General features: G+C 36.9%; 1 long non-coding RNA gene across 1 annotated transcript; it reads right to left on the bottom strand.

Moving 5' to 3' along the window:
• Positions 1-460: 460 nt before the first annotated feature.
• On the bottom strand, positions 461-6,600 carry LOC118534194 (uncharacterized). The gene is made up of 2 exons (XR_004916536.2): positions 6,474-6,600; positions 461-814 (listed from the first exon to the last, which is right to left on the bottom strand). It is a non-coding gene; the product is annotated as an uncharacterized LOC118534194 (long non-coding RNA).
• Positions 6,601-24,668: the final 18,068 nt, after the last annotated feature.

Here is a 24,668-nt window from a genome sequence, read left to right as displayed (position 1 = left end):
AAGCTATTTCTACTTTCTGCCTTTTCACACTCTTTCCCTAAATTGGATGGAAGGAAAGAGGAGTGATTCAGAGAGAAACAGATTCTAGATTAATATAGCAAACTATTATCCTCGACATACCTAGAAACACAAAAATGTAATTATAAGCCCATCATCACATTGGGGCTACAAGCTCTGCCTCCTTACTCCACATAAAGCTAATATCCTAAATCCTTGTGTACAAATATCCCTTTTATACTCCATTTTCTCTGCAAAATAAGCGTCCTTGCCTGGCTCCTCTCTTGTGTATATAAAAAATTTCAATGATTCCAGAAGACCTTGTCCATTCCCCACCACCTTTTAAAGGAGAATTGCTTCCTAAAATTTCAAGGTGGTTTTTTTTTGGCTACAATTTTATCCTCTAATGGGATATCCTACATAAACAAACAAACAAGTAAATATTTAAATGTATCAATTGATATAAGTTGTTAACCTTTAATATCAATACATTTACTGCCGAAAGATATGGGTGGAGGGGAGGGTGAAGATAACCAGTGATTGGAAAGCCTGATTTTGAGTTAGAACTTGGACTTCTATTTCTAAAAATGTCACTTTCTTGTAAAAGATGAATATGTCTAGATAAAGCAAACCTTTGCTCTTGTCCAAACAAGGAAAATGTTTTCATGAGGGTCTGTTCTCATACCCTAACAAGCATCATCTTAGAGAACAAAAGGAAGGATCAGAAAAATCACTGAAAAACAATGCCACTATTCATACATAGGGATCGCAGTCATCCTCTTTGTTAGGTATTCTGAAGATGCTGTTCAGAGGCTGCCTGGGAGAAAAAAAGAAAAATGTAAACTGTTAGATCTCAGTTAAATAACTGTGTTTATTGCAATTTAAGCTAATAGTTATTCATTACTCAGTCAACTATTTGGTACAAACAAATATTCCCTCACTTGTTAGTCCCTGGGGGCTTTCTTAATCCTATCTGGATTTACTTTCTGTGAATTTCTGAGTAATCAGAAGTTATAGGTTGGATACATCTTGTGCTAGGGACACCCATGGTGTAACTGCTTCATTTTTACTTTTCATTTCAAAGGAAATGGTCCATCCAAAGTGAAAATTGTCGTGGGGTTTTTTTGGTGGTAGAGTATATTTTCCTCTTTGTTGGTGTTGTTATTGTTGCTGTTGTTTTAATCAGATAGTTATTTCAAACAGAAGCAATCAAGTTTCTTTTTTCATTCCCACCTCCCTCCACCCCATCCACTCAATCCATGCTGTTAAGAAAATACCCTTGTTAGTAAAGTGATTCATCTATTTTTTTTCTGAAGCTGAAGCAGCTGGAAAGATCATTGCAAAGGTGTCTTTTCAGATGGTCTATATAAGCTAAAATGTCATTAGAAATATGGCAATGTCTCAGGGTCACAGGTATTTTCTAAGATCTAATGTGTCTTTCAGAGTAAGGAAAAGAAATTTGCACTCATCTGGATGCAAAAGTGAACATTTAATTTCAGGCTCTGCAATCTGAAAGCAGCCTATGCATCTCTGTCTGTCCCTAAAACTTGAGGCCATAGTCAACTTCTCCTCTTTTCATGTAGGCATTAGCTGGAAAAAAGAATACTGTCTCTGATACCCAGAAAATGTACTCTTCTCTGGCCAAGTAGTACATAAAATTCCCACTGTGATAGCCCTGACTCTGGTTTTCAGATGGATAGCTAACATGTTCATATGCTATTACTCTATAACATGGTTTGGTTTACAGATTAAATTCCATCACTCCACAGAGAGAAAACTGTGAGGGAATAGAATATAAGACAATAAAGTATGACTGCAGGAAGGCTGAACAAGATCTAAAGAAAGGGACACTATGCGGAGAAGTCAGATCAAAAAGTAGAATGAATAAAGTAGAGCAAAAGGAGAAAAGAAGGGTAAAACTTGTTCAAATCTGGTGAGCACTGTGAATTGTGTAAGATTGTTGAATCACAGACCTGTACCTCTGAAACAAATAATACATTATATGTTAAAAAAAAAAAAGAAGATAGTAGGAAGGGTAAAATGAAGGGGGGGAAATTGGAGGGGGAGACAAACCATGAGAGACTATGGACTCTGAGAAACAAACTGAGGGTTCTAGAGGGGAGGGGGGGAGGGGGATTGGTTAGCCCGGTGATGGGTATTAAGGAGGGCATGTACTGCATGGAGCACTGGGTGTTATACGCAAACAATGGCTCATGGAACACTACATCAGAAACTAATGATGTAATGTATGGTGATTAACATAACATAATAAAATTAAAAATAAATAAATAAATGAAAAAAATTAAATCTGCATTCAAAAAAAATATGCTCAAATGCTGTTTGGAGCTATGCAAAGGGTATATAGATTGGAAACATTGGTTGTTTCTCATGGTAACTAAAGTGACTTACTGAAAACCACCTGAACAATTAAGTATCATATTAAATGAGTCACAACCAGAAAAATTTCAAAGGAAGTATTATTTCACTTTTTTCTTTAACATGTAGAAAATGTCCACCTTTTAATCAAAGTCAATGTAGTCAACAGGACTATTGTGACCTCTATCTGTAGATATCTCTTCCTTTTCTTGTCTTGGTCAGGTGAAAAAATAGCTCTGAAGAGAGAAAACCTAAGAGGAGATACTATGTTTCTTCCTTAGCACTTCTACCTTAGTTGAGAACAATCAGAGAAGAGATTATTATTGAAATCCAGTCAATTTTTAATGGGTATTTTGAACTTGTTCAAAGTTGTACTTTAGGATTTTCTTTTCAACTTGTTCCTCCATCCACATATCCAGAGCTGACTATGACACTGTTGACTAACAAGCTTCCAAGTTCCAGAAGGCGCTTATACTTGAGAAGTATAAAGAATTTATCAATGAGAATGGACACTGTTGGTTAACTCTCTGTGTGTGTGTGTGTGTGTGTGTGTGTGTGTGTGTGTGTGTGTAAGGGAGAGCTTGAAAGAGAGTGGGAAAGAGAGGGCATAATAAGAAATAATAAGACAGAGAAATAGAATGGGTCTGTCCACAGTACTCAAATGTAAAAAAGACACTTCAGGTAAGTTCAGAAGCAGTGTGGTATTTATCCCCTCAGTTATTTATTCTTCCACAGTAGTACTTGAATGCCCACAATATGGCAGACACTGAGGCTTAGAGGTGTGATACCAAACAAGCTAGTTAGGAAGCAGTCTAGTGGCAGAAGAGAAAAGATTTAAACCCAGTGTTGAAAGATCTGTCATTACTGCAAGGCCTTAAGCTTTATAACTTTATCACCTAATAATAGCCACCCTCTCCTATTCTTCCAAACACCTATATTATTTGAAAACCCCTATCTATATGCCCTTACACTTGGTTGCTCCCCAACCCCATTTCCCACTCACTTTGATTAAATAATTATATCTTCCCATTAGTTCTATCTGCCTAGAAATTCCCACTCACGTTGTAGGGCATAACTCCAAAATGTCAGCCTTTGGGAAGCTTTCCCCTGGCAGGCAGCCTGTCCTTCTCTATGGTCTGTTTCACCAGACATGTAACATTCTTCTATTTGATGGTCTTTTCCCCATCTAGGCTAGAAACTTCTAAAAGGCAGAGATTATGATCTATTTGTCTTAGCATCCTCAGATCATAGCACAGCTTTTGGAACAAAATAGATAGTATCAGGAGTTTAGAGAATAAATCAATGATGGCAAGAACAAACTCTAAGCAAAATAAGAAATGCCACCTTCCTAACTTTCAGAGTTTTTATAGGAAAAAAATATATAAAATATGTGAAAATGCCTCAAGTATGTAATACCCCACATAATTATTTAACAAGCAAATGTATATTGTGTGCCAACATATACTACACACAAAATGTGTGGTATTGGAGACAGCTAAGCTTATATGGTGTGTGCTCCCTGTGACTTTATTAAAAGGCTTTCCAGAAAATAAAATAATCCTGTCTCCTTGATTTTAAATGTTTCCCAAGAGCCTTCAAGTTCCCTGGAATTTCTATTAATAATTCCATTTATTCCAGTAATACAATATATGTCAAACATCACAATGTCTATGAGAGATTAATAACCTAAGTTTGTCTTGACATGAGAAAAAAAAAAGATTGATGAAAAAAACCTCTGGAAAGAGATTTTGATGCCAAATTAAGATTTCAAGGTGAATTGATAAAGAGCAACTTCAGAATTGGCATGTTGCCCTATGAAGTTCTTTTTAGGCACCACACCCACATGCCATGTGGCCTAGATTCACCTTGTGTTGTAGGGGCCTCAGAACTTGAATTCTGACGTGGGCTTCTGTGCCCTCTCCTTACATGTACAAGACCTCTCTTGCCTTTAAATATATTCGCCAGGCTTTTAAATATACGACTCTTTCCCTTTTTGCTTATTCTTCTGCCAGTTGGGTTTTGAGACATATCTTCTTATAGTGGTGCTAATTCTGTTCCAGCTAGTTTTCCTCAGGTTACTTTAGGTAAAGCCCCTGCCTGGGACCCTCTTTTACTTTGCTCAGTTAGAACCAGGCAATTTGTGAAATATGACATATGGTGTCATCATAGTGCCCACAGCTCTGAGTCCAATTCCTGGCATGTTGAGGGCATTCAATAAATATATGTCAAGTACATTAATTGTACATTTGTTTCTTACATTGTTATTGTCACAATGAGCCAGACACAGTTGGAAATCAGTGAAATGGGGTTGTAAGCTGGGATAGGCAACACCAACAAACAAACAGAAAACCCAGGAATGAAGTCTAGGAGCAAGTCAAGGAGGCACCATGGAACAAGAAAGTAAAAAGGAAAACAAACAAACAAAACAGAAAAGGTAAGAGGCAGAGATGGATTTGGGGGAAAGATAATGATGTTTAAATTTCAGAAATCAGGACTCCTCATTTGCACAGGCCCCTTTGAAGGACCTGTACCTAACTGTGCATTTATAACTTTATATTGTTTCTTAAAGAGGGTGCTACAAATTGTGTAACCTTAAAGTCTCACAAAAATGGGATCTGCCCTGATAAAAGATAATAATAGTAATAAGTATTCATGCTGTAACCCAACAAACATTTATTTAGAGTTGGGTCCTCCTCTGCTGAAGGACCCAAGGTCAAATAAGAAAGTCAGGCAAATGTGTTATTTATTAACAATTTTATTCATATCTGGTATTTGTATATTACTTTCAAGTATACAGAGTATATATACCTTGTCAGTGGATACTTACTGCAAATCAGTGAGTGGATCTTCCCAACAACACAAATGAGAGCTGTTAGTTGCATTGCACAGATAAAGAAACTGAGACAGGGAAATAAACATCATTGTGGTAGGCAAATAATAGCCTCCATTACGTCCAGGCTCTATGCCTGGAAACCTGTGAATGGCAAAAGGGATTCTACAGATGTGATCAAATTTACAGACTTTGAGACGGAGAGATTATTCTGGATTTTCCAGGTGGGCTCAATCTAATCGCATGAGTGATTGATGGATTCTTATATAACTAAACATACTCTTACCATACAATCCAGCAGTCATGCTCCTTGGTACTTAAGCAAAGGAGTTGAAAACTTATGTCAACACAAAAACCTAGACATGAGTATTTACAGCAGCTCTATTCATAATTGCCAAAACTTAGAAGGAACCAAGATGTCTCTCAGTAGGTAAATGGATAAATAAACTATAGTATATTCAGACAATGGAATAGTATTCAAGCTAAAAAGAAATGAGCTACCAAGCCATGAAAAGACATGGAGGAAACTTAAATGTACATTATTACTAAGTGAAAGAAGCTAATCTGAAAAAACTGCATACTCTATGATTCCAACAATATGACATTCCTGAAAAGGCAAAACTATGGAGACAATAAAAGATGAATAATTATCAGGGGTCAATGTGGAGAGAGATGAACAGGCAGAACATGGAATATTTTTAAGGTAGCAAAAATAATCTGTGTGATATTATAATGATTGATACATGTCATTATACCTTTGTCCAAACCCATAGAATTTACAATATTAAATATGAACCCTAATGTCCAATAAGGGGTTAAAATCCAAAATATATAAAGAACTCCTACAACTCAACACCAAAAAATCAAATAATTAAAAAACAGGCAGAGGACCTGAATAAGAATTTTTTCCAAAGGAGACATACAGATGGCCAACAGACACGAAGAGATACTCGGGGTGCCTGGGTGGCTCAGTTGGTTAAGCATCTGCCTTAAGCTCAGGTCAAGATCTCAGGGTCCTGGGATCAAGTCCCAAGTCGAGTTCCCTGTTTCAGTGAGGAGTCTGCTTCTCCCTCTCCTTCTGCCCCTCCCCCCCCCACTTTGCTCTCTCGCTCACTCTTGCTATCTCAAATAAATAAATAAAATCTTTAAAAAGAGAGAGAGAGATACTTAACATCACTCATCATCAAGAAAATGCAAATAAAAATCATCATCGTCCTCTTAGTAGTTGATACCTGGTATATGTAATAGGAATTTAGTAAATATTTGTTACCTGATTGAAGTACCAGACAAAAAACAGAAATGGGAACAGGCACGGACTCAGTTCTTACATCAAAAGAGCATTTCAGAGTGTGGCTGAGGAAAGATATAGGAGTAGCAAAAAGGTGTCACCAAATCCTTTCAGGGGCTTCTTACTCTAAAGTACCTTGCTGAATCTGGAGAAAAAGTCCACAGGAGGAGGACGAAATGACAAAGCCAAGTGCTAGATGGGAATTTGGCAGTCACAGTCTGTCCTTACAGGCCTGGTGATTGGGCCAAAGGTCATTTTGGAGGAACAGACACCCTTCTGCCCGTCTACAAAGCACAATTCTATGAGCCCAGCACTGACAAGAGATTGCCTGATGGTTTTGATCTAAGATTTATCTGGGAGAGGATGCCCTTTCAACCAGCTGGCACACACTTTGAAATATGTATTTTTTTCTTCACCCTGATGGCCTGGGCACAAAGAAGTTTCATGATGAAATAGGCCAATGGGTACAATAAATCCTGGGAAAGCAAGCAATAGCTTCTTCCCACTGCCTTTCATGCCACCTAGCTGAGACAGGCATCGTATATAATTAGAGTATTTCTTTGTGTAGAAACTCCCCTTTGTACATCATGTATGAATCCAAATATTTTGAGCTATGCCCAGCATGATTACACAAAAAGCATAATTACAAAGGAATTTAATGTTCTTGTAGCCAGGAATCCTAGCACACACACTTATGTGATAAAAAAAAAAACAAAAAACAAAAAACCCTATGTTTCAATCTTTGCAGTAAGTAAAATAAACTAATTTCTCCTCATTTTCCATGGGTACCTCCTGCAGTCTGTAAGATCTAGTCTTCATAGCCAGAGAGTGTCATTTGCAACATTAATTTGGTTGGAGCTGTGGTGATATTTGTGCAGTGAAAAAAACTATTGCTATATCTGTGCAAGATGGACGTAAATGATGCAGTGCACACAGGGCTGTCTCTGAGTGACATGGAGCTGTGCTTGGCTGGCGTGTAAGAATGTTATATGAGCCCTTTCTCTTTAGGGAGGCAGATTCCTGGTGAAAGTTGAAGACTCAGTGGGCCTGTTTACACAGGATTACTGGATGCTGAGATTTGACTCTTTGGATTGTTGAAAATGATGGATTGAATGGTAAATTTTTTTTATTTTTGCTTTTTATCCCACTGCTCTATTGATCTGTTTGACCAAATGTAGAGGTTATGCTGATGACTTATAGATTTAGCTTATAACAATTTCAAAATAACAAAGGACCAGAACCCGTTTAGCCTCATTGCAGGTGTAAAATAAGAGTAAGTTAATTTACTTTCTAATGGGAGACTCACCCTACTGTCTTGGTGCAGACAAATGTGATGGCAATGGAAAAGGTGGCTTCAGAGGGGAGGAATTACTTGGCTCCAGTGGAAGGACCATCTAAGAAGTCAAAGACCTGTAGCCGTTTCTGGCTCTGATGCAATAATGCTGCTGGCCAAAAAGTATAATGTGGCTTTCACAAAAGCAAGCCCCAGACACGCTTTAACTCTAAGGATCTGGATTAGAAAAGCTGTGATTTTTGCATTTCTGTTGCCACCTTGCGCTACTATATGTTTGCACTACGAAGATAAAAAAACATGTCACAGAGGCTCTGTAAATTGAACTGCAGGATGGCAGAGAGGTGGCTATTGGGACACAGGAAGAATAAATGATCTTAGTTTATTTATTAAAAAATGCACAGCCATGTGGAAAACTTACCTTTCTCTCCACCCCAGTGGGCCTTTTCATCTAAGGTTCACTTGCTGCGCAAGAGAGGCACTTTAAACTTCCTCTTTTACAAAACTCAGCTCCTTCCCTCATGTGTTATCTTTTTGAATATATTTTTTTGAAACAATAGATGTTATTGGCTCCTAACAACACAACAGCTTTTGGCTCTGAACTAGACATTTTTTGTCCTACTTTAAGGATCTTCTTGTTACTAGTGGCCTCCATTTCAAACCTGCTCATTACGTTGAATATACTGTGACTGTAGCACATCACAATGCTGAGATTCTCTCTCTTGGCTGTTAAAAAAAAATTGCCGGGGCGCCTGGGTGGCTCAGATGGTTAGGCATCTGCCTTCGGCTCAGGTGATGATCCCGGGGCCTGGGATCGAGCCCCACGTCGGGCTCCCTACTGAGCAGGGACCCTGCTTCTCCCTCTCCCTCTGCCTGCTGCTTCTTCTGCTTGTGCGCTCTCTCTCTCTGTCAAAAATAAATTTAAAACATCTTTAAAAAAAAATTGCCTTCTGAAACCAAAATGAGTCAACAATTTCATATTTTAGAGAGTTGGAGAACACAAGGTGGTCCTGTCCCAGTGCCAAAATAAAAGCCTTGTAAAGCATTTAAGAAGTTTATTCTTCCCAAGACATGAAAACATAACCCACCTTAGCTTTCATTTGAGTTATGCATGCACAATGAATGGAAGGTAGGCCTCCCCCAAGTGAGTAAATCTCTTTGAAAGAGGGGATATTGGTTGCCTAAATAATATGCTGTACATAAAAATAAAAAACACACATTCATGTAGTTTAAGGCAGGTGTGAGCAGAATTGAGTGGTGGCCAAGATTCTGAGTAAGAGTATACAACGTGTGAACATATGGTAATGTGTGAAAAATGTAAGCCTATATACAGAAGACATGACCTATGTGTTTATGATGTGCTCACAAGATCATTTATTTCTATTTCAAAAGCTTTTTAATCCATATCGAGGTACCACTTGTGACAAAGTTTTGCAAAAGGAGAATTCAATCAGATGAATGAGTTCTATACCGAGTGGCCTATTAAAGCTCTTCATACTAGGTGCATATGCTGAGGGTTACTAATAAACTTTGTTAATTTTGTATTATTTACAAAGCTGTTATCAGTATGTAACATCTTATCAAAAAAGTCATTCATCTTTGAAGATTTAGACCACGTTTATGTATTTGTGCGTATAGGTTAAGTCACAACTCATTTCAAACTATAGAGCCACTGTTCACATACTGCATCCCATCTGTTCTGACCACACGGGGTCCTCATTTTTATTGTGTCAAACATCTGAATACATCCTCCCTAAAGAGAATCTCTGTTCATGCTTCTGTAAATCCATCAAGACAAATTGTCTACCATGTTGTTTAGCAATTCTGTGGCTGGAAATATACTCACTGCTGTAATCTACACAGAGTGCAAGAAGGAGGTAGAGGGTGAAATCATTGATACTAAACTGCCCCATGGAAGGAGATGTGAATTGTGAAACTAAAATAAGAGCTAAAGGAAAGTGATCTTGAAGAATCGAGGAGAATCCTCCAAACTGGAACTCATCTAAGAAAATGCTACTTTTGTTCTTATAATTAGAAGGAAATATTAATTCTGCCCAGTACAAAGAAAGCATCCAGAAATATTCACAAAATGTATAGAAGAGTCAGGTTCCCTGAACATCAACTTTTATAGTTACAAGAGGAGAAAGAAAAAGAATCAATATTCTAAACTCAGTTGTCCAAGTGAGATTGCCAGGGAATCCATACAGTGGAAGGAGAAGCTCTAGGCCAGAGCCCCAAGAAATATCAATGCAGCATCAAACTGGGCAGAGAAAAAAAGTTACAGAAAGGAAAATGAGAAGGGATGTTTATAGGAAAATCAGAACATATAGTTGTGATATTCAACGCAAGAGAACACCTCAGGGAGAAAGGGGAAAGTGACACTAAGTCAAGGAAGACAAGAACAGAGAAGAACCACTGGACTTAACAATTAGGAGGTCAAAGAAGGGAGACCTTGGGGAAAACAGAGTTGTGGCCACAAGAAGAAAGGTGAAAAAGTGGAGACTATGAGTAGGAAAGTTTGGTTCTGAAGGGGAATAAAGAGATACAGATGAGAGATAGGGTTTGGATTATTTATGTGTCCATTTGTTATTTTAAGGTAGAAGACCATCTAAGCATCCCTAATATTGTTGTTTTGGAACCAGTAGATATTGGAGAGGGTTCACATTAGAAAAGAACAGAAAAAGGGAGATTTAAGTATGTTCAAGAACATTAGTTAGCTTGGTGGAAAGAACTCGGGACACTTCCCGTTTATGATTTCTGTTTTCTGTGGACTATAGAAGGCCAAGTCATTTCCCAAGAGTGAGAAAATATGCGCAGGTCAGAAGTCTGAGCAGAGTAGAAAGTTCTGAAGTCACTGCGAGAATGCCAGAGGGATGGATGACTAGAAGAAATTTAGAAGGACAGCTAGCAGGTACAAACATGCCCTGAGTCAGGTCAGAATGAGATAATGTTCTCAAATCTTCTAGTCTTATTTTTGGCATGGAGTGTGTGCCCAGTAAAGATGCTCCTTTTGTTACTTAAGATCCTTGGACAAGGGGCACCTGGGTGGCTCAGTCAGTTAAGCATCCAACTCTTGGTTTCAGCTCAGGTCAAGATCTCAGGGTCATGAGATCCAGTCCCCACTGGGCTCTGCGCTCAGCAGGGAGTCTGCTTGAGATTCTCTCTCTCCCTCTCCCTCTGCCTCTGCCCCTCCCCCTGCACTCCGCTCCCTCACCCTCGAGCTCTCTCACTCTCTCTCTCCCTAAAATAAACAAATCTTTAAAAAAAAAAGTAAAAGTCCTCGGACAAAGTTTTTACCATCAGGAACATTATATAAATTTTCAGATACAGTAGCCCAGCAACAATTTTTTACAATCTCTGTTAAATTACTCCTAGTGTAAGCTTAGAGTATGCCAGATTGAAGGAGAAAATGATTGGTACAAAATTATTTTAAGAAGATAAATGGGAGAAAGGGTCTCCTATATTTACAGAAAACAATCATAATCATTTCCCAGCACTCTTATAGGATGTTAACAAATAGTCTGTTTCCGCTTCGAGCTTTTGTGCCCTCAACAGCCCTACTTCGGTTTGTGTGTTCTCAGCCATCTGTCTCCTGCCTTTCTCCTATCACTACAGAAAAGGGCTTGAAAATTCTTATTTGAAAAGATATTTATAAATCAAATTTGTTGGTATAAACTTAATACTATTTGATTATCCCTAGAAAAAATGATTACATTTAACAGATGATCTTTTCAAGGGCTAGTGTGTTAACTACCAAGATTGTGTAAGAGAACATGAAAGAAACATGCCTACATGGTCTTTAGGCAGCAATTACCTTGTTTTAGGCTAGGTCTTGAGAACATGAGTACAGGGTGTTTTATTAGTACTTACTTGTATCATCCTATTGCCTAAACTTATCTCAGCCTCTCTTATGTGCCTTTCCCTTTCACTGTCACCCCATTATCAGTGCCAAAGACTGAGATGTAGCAGAAGAGTTTGTAACAGCTGTGAAGTATCTCTCCTGAAGTGAAGTGAAGTGATAGGGCATAAGAACAGAAGAGGAGAAAGAGTTATGTCATTGGATCTTCTGTTTTGCCATTTGTTAAATACCATGCAATATTTTGAGCCTGGACAAAGTACTGACTGAGGATTTTGATTAAGGACTTTGAGGAGGAGTAAATACCAATAAGAGGAAGAGCAATAGTACCTCTAGTAGAGAATAGCACAGGAGGCAAGCATGTCATCCAGGAGAGCAGTTAGGAAGCAATGTAATAATCCAGAGAAAGGATGATGGTATGGACCAGAGCACTAGTGGTGGAAGTGATGAGAAATGGTATGATTCTGATATGTTTTGGAGGTAAAGACAATAGAATTTGTTGATGGATTAGATGACAGTATGAGAGAGAATAAATGACATTCAAGGATGAATGTAAATTTTTGGGCCTGAGAACCCAGAAATGGGGAGTTGCAATGAACTTAATAGAAAACACAGTGGGAGAACCACTTTTGCAAGGAAGATCAGGAGTTTGGTTTGGGGCATGTTCAGTTGAGAGGGCTATTAGACAATCAATTGAAAAAAGTTGGGTGGCAGCTAGAGAGGTAAGTCTGAAGTTCAGAGGAGATGTCTGAGTCTAGAAGGTAAATTTCAGAATCATGAGGATATAAACAGTACTTAAAGACACAAGGCCAAATGAGTTTACAATGAAATGATGCAGCTAGAGAAGAGTTCTGGGCACTGTCCCCTGGGGCAGCTTGGCCTTTAAATATTGGAATGAAGAGAAGGAATTAACAAAGGAGACTGAAAAGAAGTTTGAAAAAGAGGAGGAAAACCAGAAGCTCCTGAGGTAATGGAAGCTAAGGGGAGAAGACTGATTCAGAAGAAGGGAGTGACCTGCTGCTAATGCTCATGCTGCCAATAGGTCAAGTAAGGTGAAGGTGAGATTCTCCAGTGGGTCACGCTACATGAAGCTCTTAGGTAATCTTGAAAATTCAGAATAGTTTCAGTGGACGAGTCTTGTTGGATCCAGTTCATGAGAGAACAAAAGGAGAGGAATCCAAGACAATGAGTATAAATAATTCTTGTAAGGAGTTTCTATAAAGAAAAGAAAGAAATGGGATGGTAGCTAGAGGGGAATGTGTCAAAAGGAGTTCTTTTAAAGAGGAGATTTTAAAGCATTTTTACATAATCATGGGGATGATTTTAGTGATAAAAAATAAATTCCATGATAAAAGTTGAATTACCCATCTTAGGGAAACTAGAGCCTTTTGGTGAAAAGGGATTTCATGTACTAACTGTTGAAGTTCATGAATTATTTAACTATATTATGAGCCCCTATTTAACAAACTATTACTTTAGAATGATACATTGGACCATACCAGAATTTTTCTGAAAGCCACATTCTCAGGAATATAAATGCCATAGAGTGTTTGCAAATCATTTGAATACATGTACTGGGGATACGGTTGATGGAAAGACACCAATGGCACAATTAGAGGGTGTAAACTTCCAATAGTAATAATAAAACACTTACTATGTGCCAGGATCTTTTCTAGGTGCTTTACATATATTAAATGTATATTAATACATTTATGTATATTAATGGGTCTAATCATCATCACAGCAACCTATGAAGATTGTTACTAATATCCCCATTTTACATGCAGTGTCCCCAAAGCATAGAGCATTAAGTAACTTGTTAGTTGGTATAGTATCTGGAAACCAAGCCCCATAGTCTAGCCACAGGATAACCAGCAGTCTATTCTGAAATTCACAGAGATACTCATACAAAGCAAGAGATAAATAGTTGGCTTTCTAATGATGGTAAGGGCTTTGCAGACCCCCAGATACAGGGGTATCTACCTGTTGATGGTGCCATGCTCACAGAGGAGCATCCCCCAGGTGTGGGGAACATTGGCATCCATTTCATCTCACTTGTTTCAGGAATTACATGTACTCAGATTATCTCACAATAAATATGTCATTTCTACCATCCCCAGCAACAGCATCTTCCAGATATTTTTCTCCACTATTATTTTTATTTTCCTCTCTTTAATAGAATACATATCAAGTCTCATTCATTTAGTAGGAAGGAAAAGCATTTCCCTTAACCTTGTCATAGTTTGTTTTGAAATATTCTTACTTTTATTTCAAAAAGTCTCTATGCTCTATTACCATACCCAAGCCTCAGCTTTATTTTACCTCATTCTCAATTTAACCTCCTTCAGTCTATCACCTCATCACTGTATTGAAAAATATACTTTCAAAATGTACCAGTGGCCTTTGCATTACCATCACCTTAAATTGGTTCTCATTCTTACTCATTTCTTTGTAGTTTTTGGCATATTCAAGGAAGATGGGAGGTAGGAACTACATGAGTTTTATGTATAATTGGGCAAAAAGAGAAAAAGCACAATTCATATTTACCCTCCCTCCTTTAGTATCTAAGCACAACACCTTGTATATAAAAAGTAAATATTTGATGAATGAGTGAATGAACAAACAAATGAATGATGTTATGTATGTGCCTTGCAGCCCCTTTTAGCTCCACTGAAGAGCTTTTGGTTTTCTCTTGGTATTTCCAGAGTCCATAAGAGAATGACTGCTTTCTAAAGTATCACATTTGGCCTAGTAGTGACTTTCCATAATATTGTGTAAATTGGTGAGAAATCTCAGGTGAGTAAAATGTGGAATTTCTATAGCATAGGCCTAAGACACTTAACGTCACCTATAGGCCCTTCGTCTGAAATGATTAGTAATTTTTCTATGCTGAGCCATCAGTGGAGACCAACCATTTGTATTTGCAAAGAGAAATTATTTTGTCGTTCATGTTTGGAAACTAACAACAGTTAGTGTAGAGGCACACGTGCGTGTGCACGCACACACACACACACACACACCAATTTAAGGTTACAGTTCAATTTATTTTTTCCGTATTCCTTTTTTCTTTTTTTTTTTTTTAAAGATTTTATTTATTTATTTGAGAGAGAGAGAATGAGAGAGAGAGAGCACATGAGAGGGGGGAGGGTCAGAGGGAGAAGCAGACTCCCCGCTGAGCAGGGAGCCCGATATGGGACTCGATCCAGGGACTCCAGGATCATGACCTGAGCTGAAGGCAGTCACTTAACCAACTGAGCCACCCAGGCGCCCCCGTATTCCTTTTTTTCTAAATAAATTTGTAGAGGTAAGAATATGCCCAAGAGTTGAAAACTATTTGAAATAGCAAAGAGAATCTGAATATTCCTCTAAAAGTTTAGTAATCTCACTTTCTATTTCTGTTAACTCATTTCTTGATAAAGAACGTAAATGTTTGTATGTATATAATGGAGTCACTGGGTATTGGCATTGGCTTTGCCATGTATTTTATGAAACAAATCTGAAAGATGATAAAGCACTATTTCTAAAAGTATAATAAGTTATTTGCCTTTCCAGATTGAATAAAGATCCTTTTAGCAGCCACTGAAAAGCCTAGTTTTTTTTTTTTTTTTTTTATTCTTGTGCATTTAACACAGATCTTAAGAGCTGGATTTCTTTCTAAAACATCATATGGAGCACTTGCCTTGCTTCATGTTGCCTGGGAGGGCTGAGAGGGAATGGCCAACCTCTTATTTTTCATTATTGCTTCACTGACTCATCCAAACAGTCTCTTAAAGACAAAACAGCAACAAAATCCAACTGAAGCCATGCGGAGAGTGGGAAGAAAAAGTTCTATATTAATAAAAACAACCACATTCTGTCCAAGTGCTAAGCACTGGAATAATAAAATAAGCATAATTCCATTTCTGGTTTGTTGCTTTTTCCTCTTCTTAACTTGAACAAATCATAAAGTTATGTCATTAAGGGGAGAAGGAGGGGGGATTCTGCCTCTTAAGGAATAACTTAAAGATCATTTTACATGAGAATGTTTACTGGACTACATCAAGAGATTTGTTGAAATTGCTTTCAAAGTGAAGACAAAATAATCTAGATTTATAAGAGTAAATGGAAATAAATTTTTAAATGCAAGAGAAAGGAGAGAGCATAATGTCTCCCAAACCATCACCCAATCAGCTAAGCATGAAGAAATTGGGAATTCAAACTTTATGCTTTCAGAAAATAATGTTTAAATAAGCCATACAAATATCCCGAAGGCAGAAAAAAAATCTTATCCTCTTTAAAAACATGCCCCTGGAGATTTATATCTTGACTTTCTGGTATAGAAATAGAAATGTATATTTCATCTTTTAAAAATTTATGAAATTATTTGATCATCATTACTACAAATACCTGAGATTTCAGATGGCAGTCATTTTTCTAGGGTGACTCTAAAAAAATCATTTGTGTCTACTGTTTGATTGATATGTTGAATCACTAGTAACACTTCATTCCTTTTGGTGTGTAAAAGTTTTCTTACCAAATAAGATCGCCCTTTCACCCATTTTCTGGATATGATAATTTCCAATGACCTTTTAATGAATGCCCTTGCAGAAATCTTACAACTATATAATAAATTCTCTATCAGATGATTTGACAGGAGAGAAATTACAAGTCAGTGTATGCTCAATAACCCCTTGGGTTGCACAGTTCATAGACCACAGATTGCTTGCATGCTAGAAGAACATGTACCACATGAGTAATGTGGGTGAAGTTCTCCAGTAGGGAGTACCACGTGGGTTTTATCCACTCTAGGATTAATAGTATTCAGCCAACATGGGTTCGATGTTGGGCAACATTTCAAAATGGAGATCTATCAGTAAATGGAATAGTCTCCCAAGGGAACTAATAGGAATGTAATTGCCTTTCCCTTTTAAAACTGAGCCAGACAAAGTCTTTCTAGAAAGAACCATGATATTATGCCAGGGTGATGGACTGCACAACTCATGAGGTCTCGTCCATCTCTAATTTTATGACATGAAACATAAAGAAGCACATTAAAATTAATGCATTTTAGCACATATCCATCTATCACCCCAAAACAATTCATAGCTGAAAGAAAAGGACAAGTAACAATTTCTAAAATCTATTACTAATCATAGGAAAGCACTAGTCATCAGAAATACTCTTTTAAGAACAGCCATCACCTCTAGTAACTATAGTGAACAGTATTCTATTGTATACTTGAAATTTGCTAAGAGGATGAATCTTAAGTATTTTTACTACATACAAAAAGGTAACTATATGAGGTGATGGATATGTTGACTAGTTTGATTGTGGTGATCATTTCACAATGTATATGTATATCAAAACATTAAGTTGTACGCCTTAAATATATATAATCTATATTTGTCATTTATATCCTAATAAACCTGGGGGCAGGGGGTGGAGAACAGTCACCACCTAAGTTATAGCATTTTTAGTTAGCACCTGGAGAGACTGCCAGACAACAAATCTCATAGCCAATATACCCTCCGAGACTCTATATAATAACATAGTTGGAAGAAAAGGAATTTCAGCTTTTCACAAGCTCTCTGCCACTGTTGTTGTTTTCACTTTTTGTTACCCTAACAATATTTCATACAAAACAAAACTCAGGTGTTATTGGATATAAAATACATTTGGTGGTTCTCTAAGTGTGGCCTTGTAACCCCTGAGAGTCCCAAACCTGGGTGTCCATGAAGTCAAAATTATTTTCATAAAGATATAAAGACATTATTTGCATTTTTCACTCTCAGTCTCTAAGAATAGGCTATATGATATACTCACAATGATCAGAAAAGCCTATTAAAGTGAATATCTGTATGAGGCCTGATTTTCTTCATATACTTAACCAAAGGAATATATTACAATAAATCGAATGCAGAGGCAGATAGGAGAATCATCTTTTTCTATTATGCCAAACATTAAATGGATTTATAAAATTGTGTAAAAACTTGCCTGATTTTTTTTGCCTTGGAAAATATATTTTTCATTAAAAGTGTGTTATTATGTTAACATGTGATAGCTTATTATTTTTGAATTAATAAATATGTTAAATATTTCTACATTTGAAATTCTAATACAGTACATGTCAATAACTATATAATACATATTATTATATTTAAAAACATTCTAAAACCAAAAAGTTTAAGAACCACTGACTAGAATCTTCAAAAACTTTAGATTGATTCTATGTCCCTCAGTAGGTAATGTACTGTTTCTCTACTTCCCGTATTGTAAGCAAAATTTCTAGAATTGTGTCTATATTTGGTGGCTCCGCCTCCTTACATCCAACCTTTCTTAAACTTACTCCAGTCAGGGTTTTCCCCAGAAATTTGTCCAAACCACACTTACAAGGCCACCAATGACCTCCATTTTACCCAGGTAGAGCTCAATTCTCACTCCTAATTTTAATCAGCCTGTCAGTACCATTTAAGAGTTGACCTCTCCTTTCTTCTCTTAGTTTCCAATTCAGCACACTCTTTGGTTTCCCTCTTACCTCATAGGCCATTTTACTGATGCCACATCTTTGCATGGTGTCTTCTTCAAAATCATTCTTGTCCCAACTCATGTATTATCTCTTTGAAGAGCCCTTCTCTTCAAAAATATTCATGAATTACTTTATACCCTTATCCTGCATTATTTTCTTCATAATTTTTATCACTATCTAATAATGTATATCTAATAATGTATATTTATTTGTTTCCTTATTTACCGTATTTCTAAATCCAAAGAGGGCAGGGGCTTTGGTTTCTTCATCACTTTTTCTTTGGGCTGGGAACTGAGCCTGATTCCCAGTGGGCATAGAGTCAATAACAATGATGACAATGAGGATGATGGAACACATCTCCCTCAATAGGATGTAAGCTTCTTCATGGTGAAAATGTGGATTGCTCATATTTTTATAGGCAGCATTGAATACTAGGCCTGTAATATAATATATATTAAATACGTGTTTAATGAATGAAATAATAGATGTTAACAATGTATTGCTTAATGTTTACAAAATACCTTCATATCCACTATCTTAGCTAATAATCACAACTTTGAATAGATAAAATTGCTCTATTTTTAATTTGCAAATACTTGCGCTATATACTAAATCCCATGTTCTTTTCTTTAGAGAAGTAAAAAATGAGCAGATGAGCTTCCTAAAAGTTAAAAAAAAAAAAAAAAAAAGGCAAAAGAGCTGAAAATGTGTTTTGTGTTTTTCTGTTAATTATTCAGTCTTCTGTATTCTGGAATGGTAAATTTTTTCTATACCGACTATACTTCCACGATCACTGAATAGTAATAAAGAAATGAAGAAAATTGCCAAAATTGAGAAACTAAAATGTATTTGAAAACTCAGCTATGTTTAAATTCATCACTGAGAGGGCTGAAGTGGTCTAATTGAGAAAATGCATTATTTTCCATGAGGTGTGGACTCCTTAAAATCTAGTTGAGTCATGAAGTGCTTCATAGAATCTGTCCAACAGTAACCAGACATTTTTCAAGTCTATGCATATTCCCCTTGTATGTGTATAGGGCTGGGAGGTGTTGAATATGGGGAATTAGCATATTAACTCTCTGCTCACCCCATCCCATTAATGTTTTGAACTTGAGGCTCTGTGTGACCTACTAAGACAGTAGCTTTCTCGGGTGAGATATGGGACATTTCTTGGCTACTTTCTATTAAAGACAGTCTATGTTTAGAATCTAAAAAATCCATTTAGTTTCTTCTGTAAAATACCTCTTTTAGGACTAGCTTTGTCAGTGATGGAATAATGGCATCACCTGTGTTGGCGGTGGAGGGCATTTGGCCTTGCTTGTATCAAAGGAGGCATACGTGGATGATATAACAGATATAGCAAGAGCCTTCTTGACAACTGGGCATTCAGGAAAACGTGACCTGGGATTTGAGCCAGAGAGACAGTGTTACCATGCTGACTGTATTGCTATGATTTTTGCTGGTGTTTTTTTTTTCTTTTTCTTTTTTTTTTTAATGACTTCCCGAAAACCCAGATTTAGTTCCAGTATATTCACTTTAGGAGAAATGTAGATAAGATTAAATCTCTTGGGTCTGGCTTCATGGAGAGTGGAGAGACTTCTGGCTTGAGTTTACTGTACCATTTGTACTTTATACATGGCTTTAGGAGCTCTTAAGCATTTGGTGCCCTTAATATAAATCAAACAACGAGTAAATATTTTGAGCTTATCTTCCTGTTACTAAGATTCTTCAATAGGAAGTCTATGGTTTTTAAAACAAAAGAATTCATGTTCAGATTTTAGTCTTTGGTGGTATGCATCTCCATAGCCTCAGAAATAGGATTTGAGAAGATTATGTAGATCATGTGCTTTCCTTGATGTCTTTGGAGTGCCAAAGAAGAGAAACAGAAACAGGATATTCCCTTTCATGGTATGGAATAAATTACATTTTTATGTAACATTTTTATGAATTCTAATTTGAAAGTGACCCACAAATCTAGCTTACTTTTTATAAACAAGTTTTCAGAAGATATTTACAATTAGTAAGACACTGCTGCAAAACACCAAGCAGATTCGGGAAGACAGGAATCTGACTTCAAAGTCACCCCTACTCTCCATTTCCTTTCCTAACCCTCAGCTCCACCCAAAAACATGGCTCTTTTCAACCTCTGAAGCTTCACACAAGCCTAAAGTCTGGCTCTGACTGCAAGGCAGGAAACAGCCCATATGCAGCATCCAGAGAGGAAGGGTAAAAAGCAAAGAAAAGCACAAAAGGCTTTGTTTTTTTTTTAATCTGATACTTTACAAAGTTTATTTGGAGAAAGAGTTGGATTGTGCTTTTTGTTTGTTTTGTTTTAAAACTGCATGTTCCCAAGTGGATGATGAGCATTGAGTTGAGGTGAGGACAAGTTGGCTTTCAGCCTACAGGCTCTTCCTTGTTACACCCAAAGGGGATTTAAGAAGGATTTGGAATTCTTCAGATCTTTAGCTTGGAGACCATGGGTGGAGCCCAGACACACAGCATTCAGCTGATGATTGCTAATTAAATGTTTGCCAAGTGACCTCAACTGGCCAGACTATTTCACAGGGGAGGAAACAACACTCAATGAGATAAATGGGGGGAGGGGGGGCGGGCAGGGGGGCACCAAGGGGAAGGAAAGGGATGTCTGGAAAAGCTTGCTGGAAACTGGAGATTCTGGCTTAGAGCATATATTGCTCTGAAGGAAAGAAGGTTAGCCAACCTGGAAATCTGGGTCAAAGAAAGCATCCTTTAAACTCACCCACAGTAAAGGAGCATAATTGAAAAAATTCTAAAACAGTTCTACTAAAATCACAGTCAAGTAAATAAAGTCATACTATTGAGATTTTTAGTAGTAGTTAACAAAAGTTTCAAACTGCTAAGTTTGATTGTTCTCCTTTAGATTAAAGTATGTGTAAATATTAGTTCTAATTCCCCTATAGTTAGGGGAACCATAATCCCAGTTTGGCTGGGTCAGTTCCTATTTACACCAGAGTAATTATTAATAATTACTCTTACACACTGAAAAAGAACCGCAATTTGGATGATAAATTATATGGCCACTCTTTTCGTGACCAATGACTTATAAAACTTCAGATGGTGTCTAGTAATATAGTGTGCTATTTAGGGAGACACTGACAAGCCTAGTAAGCCTAACTGTATCAAAAATTTCTTAAAGGGACAACCAGAGTGAAGGATCCAACAGTGCTTCAGCAATTAGCCTTAAGTACAAATTCAAAACAAATTAAGTCTGTCATGAAGCTGCCAAAACATGTTAATAAGTTATCTTAAATTGCATAAATTGAAGTCTAATGTCCAGAATCAGGGAAGATACTGGAATTTCTTTCTCAGCTTTAAGATTGCATCTCAAGAGTACTATTTGTTTCAAAACATACTTCTTGAGAAGAATTAATAAATTGAAGCACATTCAGAAAACAGCAACCAGGATAAAAACATTTGGGAAAGCTATGGCCTAAGTGTCATGGTTGAAAGAACTAACAAAAAAATATCCAAAAGGAAAGAAAGCTGCCAAGCCCTGTTAGACGTCCTCAAATCCTTAAATATGTATCACATGAAAGAGAGAGTTGACTTAGTCTGTAAATTTTTAGGTTACTATAATAGGTTAAAGTTAAACAGCAATAAAAATCTGTTCAGTATGAGGGCAAACTTTCAAATAAAATTCTCCGAAAATGGAATGAGTTATCTTTGGAGATAATAAATATTGATAGAGGTGTTCAAGCAAAAGCTAAATGATATCTTAATAGGGATATAATGGGGTAAATTCATGCACCACATAGAAGTTAGGATGAAAAGATTCTAAACTCATTTCAAATTCTATACACTATTATTCTAATGAAACAGTGGGGAGATAATTCAGGAAGACCCTCTACCATGGCATTAATTACCATCATCCTGTGTTTTAAAGGGTCTTTGAACTGATCACACAGTCCCTTCTTTATAGTAAATATAATACTATGATACAATTATACTGTCTCAGTCTATCAATTATCAGTACCATTGTCTAGATCTGGGGAGCTCATTAGAAATGAGATGAGTTGGCCCTACTCCAGGTATACTTAACCAGAATCTTTCTCAGGCAGCTATAGGAGATATTCTAGAATGATCTACAATCTGAATCTGTCACTCTACTAGCATTTAGCACTCACTGGAAACCTCGGAAATAGTCTGAAGTCATTTTTTATCCTTTAAAGCTAGAAACAGATAACCCTGTCTCAAACACTATTATTAATGTTCCTTGTTTGAAAATTGTTTTAGAATCCTTTAGGATACATATGACAAAAACCTAACCAAAGAAGGAAAATCATTAGCTCAAAAAACTAGGAAGTTGAAATGATGAGCTGGATTCAAATATGATTCTAGAGTTCAGTGTCATCAGGCTCTTGTTTACTGTTCTCCTTTTTGCTTGCTTCATTCTGGTGGACTCCTTTCCCCAAACGGCTCTATTTATATAGCAACAAGATGGCCACAGCATTCTTACAGCTCAAGTTCACTGAAAAATAGTAAGCATGTGTTACTAAGAGCTCAGGGAAGCCCAAGCAGGATTCTGATTGGGCTGATTTGCATCATGTGCCCACCCCTGGAGAATGGGCTGAGGGTGTCAGTCCCATTCTGGCCATAAGGCCTAGCAGAATTATTATGGAAGGATGACTGGGTAACCATATGTCTAATATGAAGGGCAATAAACTGAACTAAAGAATAGAAGGGAATTTTGTTTTATCCTCCAACAAGATGGCCTTTTCATGATAATACTTAATAGCAACTGACCCCAGCTACGGTGTCATGCTATAAATTTATAATCTTTGCCAGAAGCTATCACAATGCGTTAGGAAAATCCACACTCTCTGAATATAGTCCAGTTGGCTTCTATGGAATTATAAGAGTGGGACTGTACATTATGTATAACTCATCACTGGTTCAAACTACCTCTTACCCTAACTTGGAAAGTTCCTAATAGGAGTGTCTCTTCATCCTGTATGATTCTGGGCTCTCCTCCAAGTGGCTCATTAACATGGTTGAGTTGCTGATCTAGATTAAAATGTTCCTTCTATAAAAGAAAACAATGGAAGTCTACAGACAGTACAAATATTAATGTATGAATCACACATAATTGAGGTGAAAAGGACTTTTCTAACCCTTAAGGTTTGGGATTTAACTTGCTGGTAGAAAGCCAACAGGAGCTGAGTACATAATTCTTTATTATAAAATCCTCAAAAACTAAGGTCAGATTCAACTCAAATGAAATTGTCATTTCTTAGAAGTTCAGTAGATTTGATTTAATTCACTTTTTTGATTTTCAAGTAACTGATTAATTCCCTTTTCAGTTGCTTTTCTGGTTCCCCCATGCCTGCCACCTTTTTATAAATTCCTTTGATTGGTTCATTAAGTTAACAGCTAGTTCTTGCCCTGAACATCAGGCTCTTAGGAGAACCCTGGTTACCTTTTTCCTCAACAACTTAATTGGAGACAAGGGAATTCTGAGCTACTCTCATTTCAGGGACCTTTAAAAACCCCAAAGAAAAGAGATTTTAATGGGCTTAACTACCTGCTATCAAAGAGAAGTTAGATACCTCTGTCCCTCATAAGAGGAATATCACAAATGTGTTTAAGCTTCCACACATCCACTCCAGAACTGAGTAGTTTGTCATTAGCAAACTAGATAGCAAAAAGACATCTTTATTCTGCAGAGGAAGAAAGAAATGGAGGGGGGAAAGAGGAAAAGAAGGAAATTTTCAAAGTGAAGTAATGAGTATTTTCATGATAAATACTCAAAAATGGAATATTTGGAAATACTATTGTCTTCAGAAATAATTAGCTGGAGAATTATACTGTTATATACTGTATAATCAGAAAGTCTTCCATTAGATTTTCATGGAATAACTTACCATAATCACCTAAATAGAAAGTAATAACTTATCTCACCATACAACATAATAAATGCTTGCAACCCTTTGATATCACTTAATGGATTTGCCAAATAATTACTCTTCCTAGATAATTGATCTTGTTGCAAAATCTTGGAGCTGCCAGAGGAAATGGTTTCCTGTGTATGTGGAATGTAATACTAATTAATACCTTTTCCCTGTTGCCACCTGCAATTCCCAAGGGATCAAGCTTCCAAAAAGATTTCTTTTATACAGATTGTAAATATTTTTTTCTTTAATTTGTTTGGAAAGGCTCGAAGTCAAGGAGGGGGACTTTTTTTCATTGATCCATTTCCTGTATTTAATTATTTGACACAGTTGACTCATGACTGTGTAATTATCTCTTGGAGTGTTTAACATTAATGTAAAATGGTACTGTATTTCCAAGCCAAATGGAATTTTTATGAGGCCATACAACCCTTCTTGGCTTTACTTTTTGTTTAATGGTCATGCTGTAGCAAACAGCAGTGTGCAATATGAACAGTTAAACTATTCTCTTAATTATTGCATCTGGTTTACCATATCCTGCCCATCTAGTATGTTTTAATTGAAGGGCAGAAAAGATCTCTGGTTGATCATTGATGGT

This window comes from Halichoerus grypus, chromosome 5, assembly GCF_964656455.1.
Source record: "Halichoerus grypus chromosome 5, mHalGry1.hap1.1, whole genome shotgun sequence".
In the NCBI taxonomy this organism is placed as follows: domain Eukaryota; kingdom Metazoa; phylum Chordata; class Mammalia; order Carnivora; family Phocidae; genus Halichoerus; species Halichoerus grypus.
This window is presented reverse-complemented; position numbering and strand designations above follow the sequence as displayed.